The sequence below is a fragment of the Pantherophis guttatus genome, chromosome 8 (genome assembly GCF_059756535.1).
Source record: "Pantherophis guttatus breed Tessera chromosome 8, ASM5975653v1, whole genome shotgun sequence".
NCBI classification, from domain to species: domain Eukaryota; kingdom Metazoa; phylum Chordata; class Lepidosauria; order Squamata; family Colubridae; genus Pantherophis; species Pantherophis guttatus.
The window spans coordinates 27,775,966-27,785,193 of NC_142070.1; the positions used below are offsets into that span (position 1 = coordinate 27,775,966).

A 9,228-nucleotide genomic window follows, 5' to 3' on the forward strand; every position below is an offset into this window, starting at 1 on the left:
ATAAACACAGCCCAAAGAAATTCAGAATCCGATTTTGTAAGCTAGATACAGATTAGGAAATTATTTATTTGAAACACTTTTTGCCCATTTTATCTATGCAAATTTATTTTACAAATGATTTAAAAGTCAGTTTTAAAATACATTTGTCGTCATCAAAATCATCCAATAAATAGAAGACAATATACTACAAATGTGGCATTATTTTAAAAGCAGTAACTTGATTTTTCTGTCTCTATTCTTGGTGCCTTGATCATGTAAAATCATGAGAGATAAGTTGTAGCTACACAGAAATAATTTTACAAGTGAACAAGCCACAGCAATTTCTTGCATATCAGTAATCAGTTCATGAGACAAATCCAAGGAAGTTAACTTCTTCTACTTTACTGCTACTATAATTGAACTGCTGGAAAAGTGAAGAGAGAGATTATACAGGATTACTGTATGACAATGCATGTAGATTAACAGACAACATGTTTTCAATTAAAGCTTTTTAAAAAAATGAAATAGTGTATTAGATAAGCAAGCCCTTATTTCATTTCACTCCTTGGAGCAGTTGAAAAAATAATTGCAAACAACTTGCCACCTGATTCATCCATCATGTGCTAAATCTACAAAAATATCCCCATGTTGTAATGCAGAGTATTTTTTATTTGAATTTGTTACATGCTACCCAATTCCAATGGATTCTGCACAGGGACATGGTAGTTGATCTCCCTACTATTTTACGGAGGATCCTAAGCCCTTTCCCATTAGCCCAACTGTACCTTCTCGCAAACCAGGAAGAACCCATTTCGTTGCTGTTACTTTCCTTACTTTTATAAAGGGAATTCTTCTTCATGCCTTTATTCAAGAGGAAGGGAAAGGAAAAACAAATCCTCCTGTTTTCTGATTTTTTTTATCTATACTGTATAATAGCTAGCAGAGTAACCAGGATATATGAGATAGATTTCTTATGAGAAATAGACTGTTTTGGCTAACAATGTCCACTGCATATAAAGAAAATCAATATAAAATGTTTTAGAGATGGCATATGGCCCCTGAAAAACTGGCAAAAATGTTCAAAGATAAATCAGCTAAATGTTGGAAATGTCACCAGTTACCAGGATCTTATTATCATATGTGGTGGACATGTTTAGAAGCTAAAAACTATTGGAATAAAATTAAGACATGGTTGGAAGAAATAATACACACTACACTTGATCTTAGCCAAAAGGCCGAGAAGCGATACAACAGCGTATTGATTTAAAACCAGAGCTGTTCCTACTGGGTATCTTTCCAGAGAAAACTAGTAAAGAAAATACCTATTTGATTATACATGTAATAACAGCTGCAAGGATTGTTTTTGCACAAAATTGGAAAGCAGAGAAAATACCTTTGGAAGGAGAAGTAATTAAAAAAAATTTCGACTGTGCAGAAATGAATAGATTAACTCTGATGATTAAAGAAAGAGAGGATTCAGAATACTTTAAGATATGGGATCAATTTTACCATTGGTTAGAAAAGAGATACAGATGAGTAAATCTCATCTGAGTTAATAGCTATGTAAAAAAATGGTATAATTAGAATATTGTACTTTTGGAGAAATGTTGTAATAGATTTGGTGAAAATGAAGACAGAAGAAACAACAAAAAGAAGATGAAGTCACAGAAAAAACGCCGAGATGTCGCATGGGAGGGATGACTGATGTATTAAATGTTTGTTTGTGTATAAAATAAAATAAAAAATTCAAAAAAAAGAAAGAAATAGACTGTTTTGGGAAAGGATAAGGTTACAGAGCTAACTGAGAGACAAGACAGAAAAGAGAAAAAGAAAGCGAAATACAGTAAAATCAACCTTGCAGACTTTAATTAATAATCTTCCAAACAGGAATATAATCCAGAAACATGAATACACAAAGCAGGTAGTAAAAATAGAACTAAAGATACAGGTAATCCTCAATTTACAACCTTTCATGACCAGTCGAAGTTACAACAACACTGAAAAAGTGACCTATGATCATTTTTCACACTTACAATCATTACAGCATGCCCACGGTCACATGATCAAAATTCTCATTGTCTGGATTGACAAAATACAAGATTATGTATGTTCACAAAACATGGTTATCCATGTCTGTCAAAGACAACAGTGGTGGCATTTGCATAAAATCTTAAACTTTATTAGTTTTAACCTTGGACAGGTAATCATTGTTTAATATTCCAGTTGTCAATAATCAGGGTAAATGTGTTGTATGAATGCATCCAATGTAAAAAGTAATTCTGTAGCCATCACAACTAAAACATGAAATCATGCTTCTTATAAGCAATTTTTTTTTTCAAAATCAAGGATTATCTACAATCAATTACAAACACTGTCCTGCAGAAAGAATTAATTGATTTCCTTGTTTGGGGTGGGGACACTGAAATGGGAGGAATGTCAGTAAGGCCCCCATGAACCTAATACATTAACTATTATCCTAAAATGCCAAGAGTTTTCCCTCTTCAGAATCTTTTTTTAGTCCAGTTTTGCAGAAGTAGGAATATACTTCCAGAACTAGGATGTACACCTGCTGATTACAACCTCAAGTGAAGTTGATGAAGTGACTGCATCATTCACATAATAAATATTAGGCTGGTCTCTTTACTATAGCATGGGCTCTATATTATAATCCTGCTCCCCAATGTTAGCATCTCTTCTGTATTCTGGAACCAAATGAATACACTATTAGGATAAATTGTTTTTCTCCCATTCCAAGCACATACTTAGCTGAAAACAAGTTGTTTAGAGATTTAGGTAAAATGGGTAATATGCATTGAAGGAACAGGCAGATGATTACATATACAGAACAATGAACAGAGAGCATTTCAGCAAGTGTATCATTGCATAGTCACAGACAGAGAAAGGTGTTTAATAAGAAAGGAAAACACCTTGTATTGAAACAGGAATTTAGAATGACATTGCTTTGGTACCTATAGTTACCTGATGTTTGTTATGTTCAAGTTCTCAGTGTTTTAGGGATCTGGGATTCATGATTAAAAAGTTGTACAAATTACACTCGTTCTACTAAGAAAGCTGTCCTTCAAGCACCCCAGTTGAAGGCAGTGCAATCTCAGGCCTGTTGTGGATGAAAAGGAGACAATGTTCCTTTTCTGCACATTCCTTTCCACACCTAGGTTACAGGACATCTTACATTTCCAAACATTTGGTGCAAAGTGCCCCAATCTGATATAGTCCTTCTCTCCAGGCCCTAAAAAAGAGGGGATACTGTAAAACAGGGATAGCTAACCTTTATGCCATCGCGTGCCAAAAGCAGGGGGAACATGGGGGGGTCGCATGTGTGCGTGCCCACACCCATGATTCAATGCATCCCGCCTCCCCATTTATGTACACACGACCCCCCATACTCCCCCAGCTTTTGGCCCAGTGGGCCCGGTAGGCCCATTTTTCACCCTCCCCAGACTCCAGAGCTACTCTAGGAGCCTAGGGAGGGCGAAAATGGCCTCTCCCTCCCCAGGAGGCCCTCCAGAGACCCAAAACAGCCTGTTTCCCAACTTCTGGTGGGCCCAGAAGGCCCGAAAATCAGCTGGAGAGCATGCACATGCATGCCGGAGCTGAGCTAGGGCAACGCTTGCGTGCCTACCGATATGGCTCTGCATGCCACCTGTGGCACGCGTGCCATAGGTTCGCCATCACGGCTGTAAAACCTCTCTCACCTTCATTGGATATCTCAATCTGGATTGTAGAGCCATATAGATCTCTCTGCTCACCTTAGGAAACCTAACCACAGCAAACTTCCTTTCCTCCCTGCTTGTATTTTGTTATTTTGTTCTTCCAGATAATGCCACATTCCTTCACTCTCTCTTTTACCATATACTATTCCCTTCCCAGTCTGGATCAATGTGCTAAATGTATTTGGAGAGAATATGGTGACTCTTACAGTCCAATCTGCCTTTCCACTCTTACAGTGACAAATATTAGGGCCAATTCTTGATCTTAAGCTAAAAGTTTATAATAAATGAATGTTTTGTTGAAGAACTTAAAAAATACAGATAAAGAGGGATTTAGGGAAAAAAATACAAACTTACAGCATTTGTATTTTATGTTTAATACCTGCAGCTGCATACCTAAATAAACACATAAATAAACAAAAGATTTGAACCTTGAAAACAAACACATAGATTCTAAATTGTATTTTTATATTCTGTCCATAAATTCTGCAATCGCATGCATCTATAAAGTATAAAAAATGTTCATTCAGAAGAAATCTAAATTAACCTCTAATCTGATAAAGTTCATTTGTTTTCCTTGTGCCTTACATCCTGAAATGAAATATAATATAAATTCTCTTTGACACAGCCCTTTTTCATTTTTTTCAGTTGAGAATGTACATCAGATTACTGAGTATCAGAAATTGATGGGCAAAAAATTGGTAATGCATCACTCCAGTCTATCACTGAGCACAGAAAAAAGACATTTTAATTAAGCAACTTATAGAGTAGAAAACTAAGTAAAAGAAAAATAAAACTTGATATTATTTATAATTCTTTTCATGTTCATCCACATGCAGTATCCATGACATTAATATATGCTGTTTTTCACTGATTCTTCTCTGTATATGTTTAATAGGCTGGAAAATTCTGTAGCTATGTTGGTCTGCAACTGGATGAAAAACAGCACCCAAATGTCAGCAATGGTTCTGTACCAACCTGGAAGCAAAAAAGGAACTAGACTCCACAAGACCATGTCTTAAGAACAAATGCATAGAAAGCCAGAATTGAGAAGTTAGCAACAGACAACAAATGCCAGCTCTGTAAAGAAGCTGAAGAAACCTAGTTAGCTGCTGCAAGAAGATCGCACAGACTGATTACAAACAATATAATGACAAGTGGATGATGGGATCACAAAGCAAAGTAACTGAAAATGAAAAAGTTAAAGTGCTCTGGGACTTTAGAAGTCAAACAGACAAGCATCTGACATAAAACATCCCACACTTCTGGAAAGTGGATGTTGCAGTACCTGAAGACAGCAGAAGAAAGAGAAAAAACTGGAGAAAATAACAAAATACAAAGTAATAGGAGCTACTATTTAGAAGTTTAGTTCCAAAACTTCTGGAACACCACTTGAACACTATTCTTCTTGTCCTTTGCATTATTCCCATAACATTTCAAGGTCTGCAGCTTTGCATTTCACCCACTACTTCATCTGGTCTGCAGCATCAGCAGGGCATATGTCTACAGCTCACATATCTTCATGCAGGCAGTCCATTCATCACTTTTTCAGTCATCCTTCAGGCATCTGGGCTGAGAGCAAGTGCCCACTTCACAATGGATTCCACATCAGCTCTGACCACATGTCTGTACCACTGGAGCCTCACTTCTCTCATTTTGTCTGAAGTTGGGCTGACTTTGAAGACCTTCTGGGTATCTTTGTTCAAAATATGATCCAGCTGCGTGATTTACCAATGATCATCTGATCATTCACATTTCCATTCTGTGCAGTGCCTGTTCGTGTCTCTTTGTCTTTGACCAGCATTTCACCCCATAGAGTACCACTGGATGGACAACCATGTGATAGATCTTTGATTAAGGTGCAGCAGGTTCTTCCTGTCACAAAGGATGCCAGTGACCTGGCACCACTTCAACCAGAGAGAATTGGCTCATGCCTGGGCATCCAGAAGCATGTCACCATCAGTTGTTATGCAGGATCTGACGAAAATCAGAGTCCTCTACAAGCAGGATGCCATCAACTATGATCATACCATTTGTTGGCTGCCACATTCCGGGTTTTGCCAAATTAAGTTGCAGTCCAAATTTATCGAGCCATGTCTTCCATTGTTGACCAGTCGGTTGATTCCATCTGAGTCCATCCTGGGTCTGAACACCATTGGCATTGACAAAATCATCATCAGTCATCATCAGTCAATTGCAACAGGCAGTTTTACTTGGAACAGCTTACATTCTGCAATGATACCTTTAAACCATCAAAGAACAACATCCGCCTATCCTAGGTCCTTGGGATGTATGATGTATTCCAAAGTATACCATATCCTACAGTTTATCCCCATAGTTTCCTAGGTCCTAGTATAATATTTGGAAATTACTGTAAATGGAACTAGGACATGAAATGAGTCCAGCACATTGACTGAGGACCAATTTCTGTACCTTCTACATAAGGCCAACTACAGATATGAAAGATATATTTTTTAAAAAATCACCTACTGTATGTCAGCACTCTATTTTAGAAGCTCTTTGCACATCCACTGACATATCCACATGCTGCCTACAGCTCAGCTGCAGCTGTTGCTAGAGTGTGCTGGACTTGATAGTTAACACAAGTATTTCTCAAGTGATTACTACCAGATTGTCTGACAGACTTAAATCAGTCTCCATTTAGATGATCATTTCAGTATATGCATACTAAACGAAAAACAGTACACTTTTTTAAAAAAAAAACACAGGTTAAGTTGTGCTAAATAACTGCACATATTTCATTATTCCTGATGTATACAGTATGCTCTTTACCTGACTGCTTCTCTGATATAGAAGGATGAGAAAAATAATCTTAGTAAATTGCATCATTACTGCTTCCCTCCCTGTATAGCCCAAATATGCAAGAGAAGCTCTTTAGGAAATTATTGTCCCCGGCTGCCCAAACTTCACAGGGAGCAGCATCAACCTTAATCTTGTAAGATATCAATAGTAAGCCATTGACATGCTGTCACAAGTAACACAGCATTGGATGAGATCCATAAAGTCACTAGAAATGAAGCCCAACACAAAGGATTTTTATCTTTTGTATATTGTAACTATTACTGGATAGTTATATATTAGACTTGTGGGCAGCTTCATTAAGAGGAAACCACTGTAAGCCTCTCGAAAAACACTGAAACTTGGGATGAGTCAGAGAATGAAAATATTTTATAAATTTATATTATATTAATAATATTATCATACTGATTTTTTATTATAGCATAGTGTAGTATGGTATGGTATGGTATGGTTTTGTAGGAGCATATGAATCAATATTGGCTATTTGCTTTTATTATGAATTGCTTATGCTACTATGTAATTGTTACTGGTTAAACTAGTATTTGCTGTTTGCTTCTGATAAGATATACTGCTAGAAATCATTTATTAGGAATTAAGCTTTGTTATTGGCTTCTGCTTATATTATTGTATATTGTCAGAAATTAGTTGTTAGGAACTAATTTTAGCTTAGTAAATTGTAACCTTAATACTGGTTGGCATTAGTGCAAAGTTTGTTATCTCACTGCTGTATCTTGCTTCTATTCTTGGCTTCAAAGCTAGGCACATCTTTGAAAATATAGAAGAAAAATGTTATCCAAGAATATCAGGCTCCATAGATAGAGGAACCAGAGTAGGGAGTTTTCCTGCCTCATAAATTCTGAATCCTGAAAGCATTTTGCTGAATAAACAACTTGGCCAAAGAGGCGGGGGTGGGGTGGGGGGAGAGAGACTGCCCCTACACAAGGCTATAGGAATGCTCCATAGATAAGGTGGACAGAAACAGAGGCCTAAACAAAGAAACTCTTTAAAGATCACGTTGGTAACGAAACTTTGTCTCTGATTGGATAATGTTAGTTTCTATCTGCGTAAAATGTATATAATACTCTGAGCCACTTTCACGTGGGGTGGCTATTCCTTACATGCATTTTGTTTGTATGTTTTGGATATAGTTTTGTCACCCAGCTTTAAGCTGATATTTTTTTGCAAGCCTCATCTCAAGTCTCACTCTCTTTGGCATCTCAGTGGCTCGGGGAAACTTCTGGGACCTTACAGTATGGTATGGTATTCCAGTTATTCTCCTCAATCTGTTCCAATAACTGGCATTGTGTTGGGAATATCTGCATAGCATATGGGTCAGAACCTCCAAAGTCCAGATAGAATAGAATAGAATAGAATTTTTATTGGCCAAGTGTGATTGGACACACAAGGAATTTGTTTTGGTGCATATGCTCTCAGTGTACATAAAATAAAAGATATGTTCATCAAGAATCATAAAGTACAACACTTAATGATAGTCATAGGTTACAAATAAGCAATCAGGAAACAATATCAATATAAATCGTAAGGATACCAGCAACAAGGTTACAGTCATACAGTCATAAGTGGGAGGAGATGGGTGATGGGAACAATGAGAAGATTAATAGCAGTGCAGACTTAGTAAATAGTTTGACAGTGTTGAGGGAATTATCTGTTTAGCAGAGTGATGGTATTTGGGAAAAAACTGTTCTTGTGTCTAATTGTTTTGGTGTGCAGTGCTCTATAGCGTCGTTTTGAGGGTAGGAGTTGAAATAGTTTATGTCCAGGATGTGAGGGGTCTGTAAATATTTTCCCAGCCCTCTTTTTGACTTGTGCAGTATACAGGTCCTCAATGGAAGGCAGATGGGAGTTTTCATAGAAGTTTGTGGAGAATAACAGGGCTAAGATCCTGTGGGACATACAGCGAGGCAGGTCTACTACTCTTGTAGTAGACAAGAGCCAAGAGACTAGCGGAGGTGCTGGATGTAGTGGTATCAAGTGACCACTACATCAGAAAGAAGGAGCAGGAGAAGCTGAAATAGTCCTACATCCTGAAGGAGGAACTAGAGAGCTTGTGCAAAGTAAAAGCCAAAATGATCCTATTGGTGGTAGAAGCATGTGGGGCTGTGACCCCTAAACTGAGAAAATGGCTCTAGCAGATCCCAAGGAACAACATCAAACTCTCTGTCCAGAAGAGTGCAGTGTTAGGAACAGCTAAGGTATTGTGCAGAACTCTCAAATTCCCAGGGCCCTGGTAGAGGACCCAAAATTAAGGAAGATATCCAAACCTGATTTTGAATAAAGGAAAGTCAATTAAGTCATTAAGTATCAAACTCAAATATCTGTTACAGAAGGTTAAAGTAGTATCACCTACAGTATGTCTAAGTTTGCACAAATAAGAAACTGGGGGAACCAATAACTTCTAATTCATTGCTAACTCTTAGAGCAAATGAGGACAAGCAATATAAATGGATTGCAGAGAATTTGTATTATTTAGGTAATTAAACTAGCAGATGGTTAATGCAATTTATTATAACAGAATGTTAAATAATTGGTTTGGGAAAATGTACCAAATGGAACAATATATAGTGCAATGAAAGGGTGACAGAGAGGGAGAGAGTTTTTATATTACTGAATAAGAAAATGAGAAACCATTCATAGATACACACAAAAACAGATTGTGATTTATTTTTCAAAAGAACCGAAT

At 37.1% G+C, this 9,228-nt stretch overlaps 1 pseudogene; it reads right to left on the minus strand.

Moving 5' to 3' along the window:
- Nucleotides 1–1,117: 1,117 nt before the first annotated feature.
- On the minus strand, nt 1,118–1,226 carry LOC117654698 (U2 spliceosomal RNA; annotated as a pseudogene).
- Nucleotides 1,227–9,228: the final 8,002 nt, after the last annotated feature.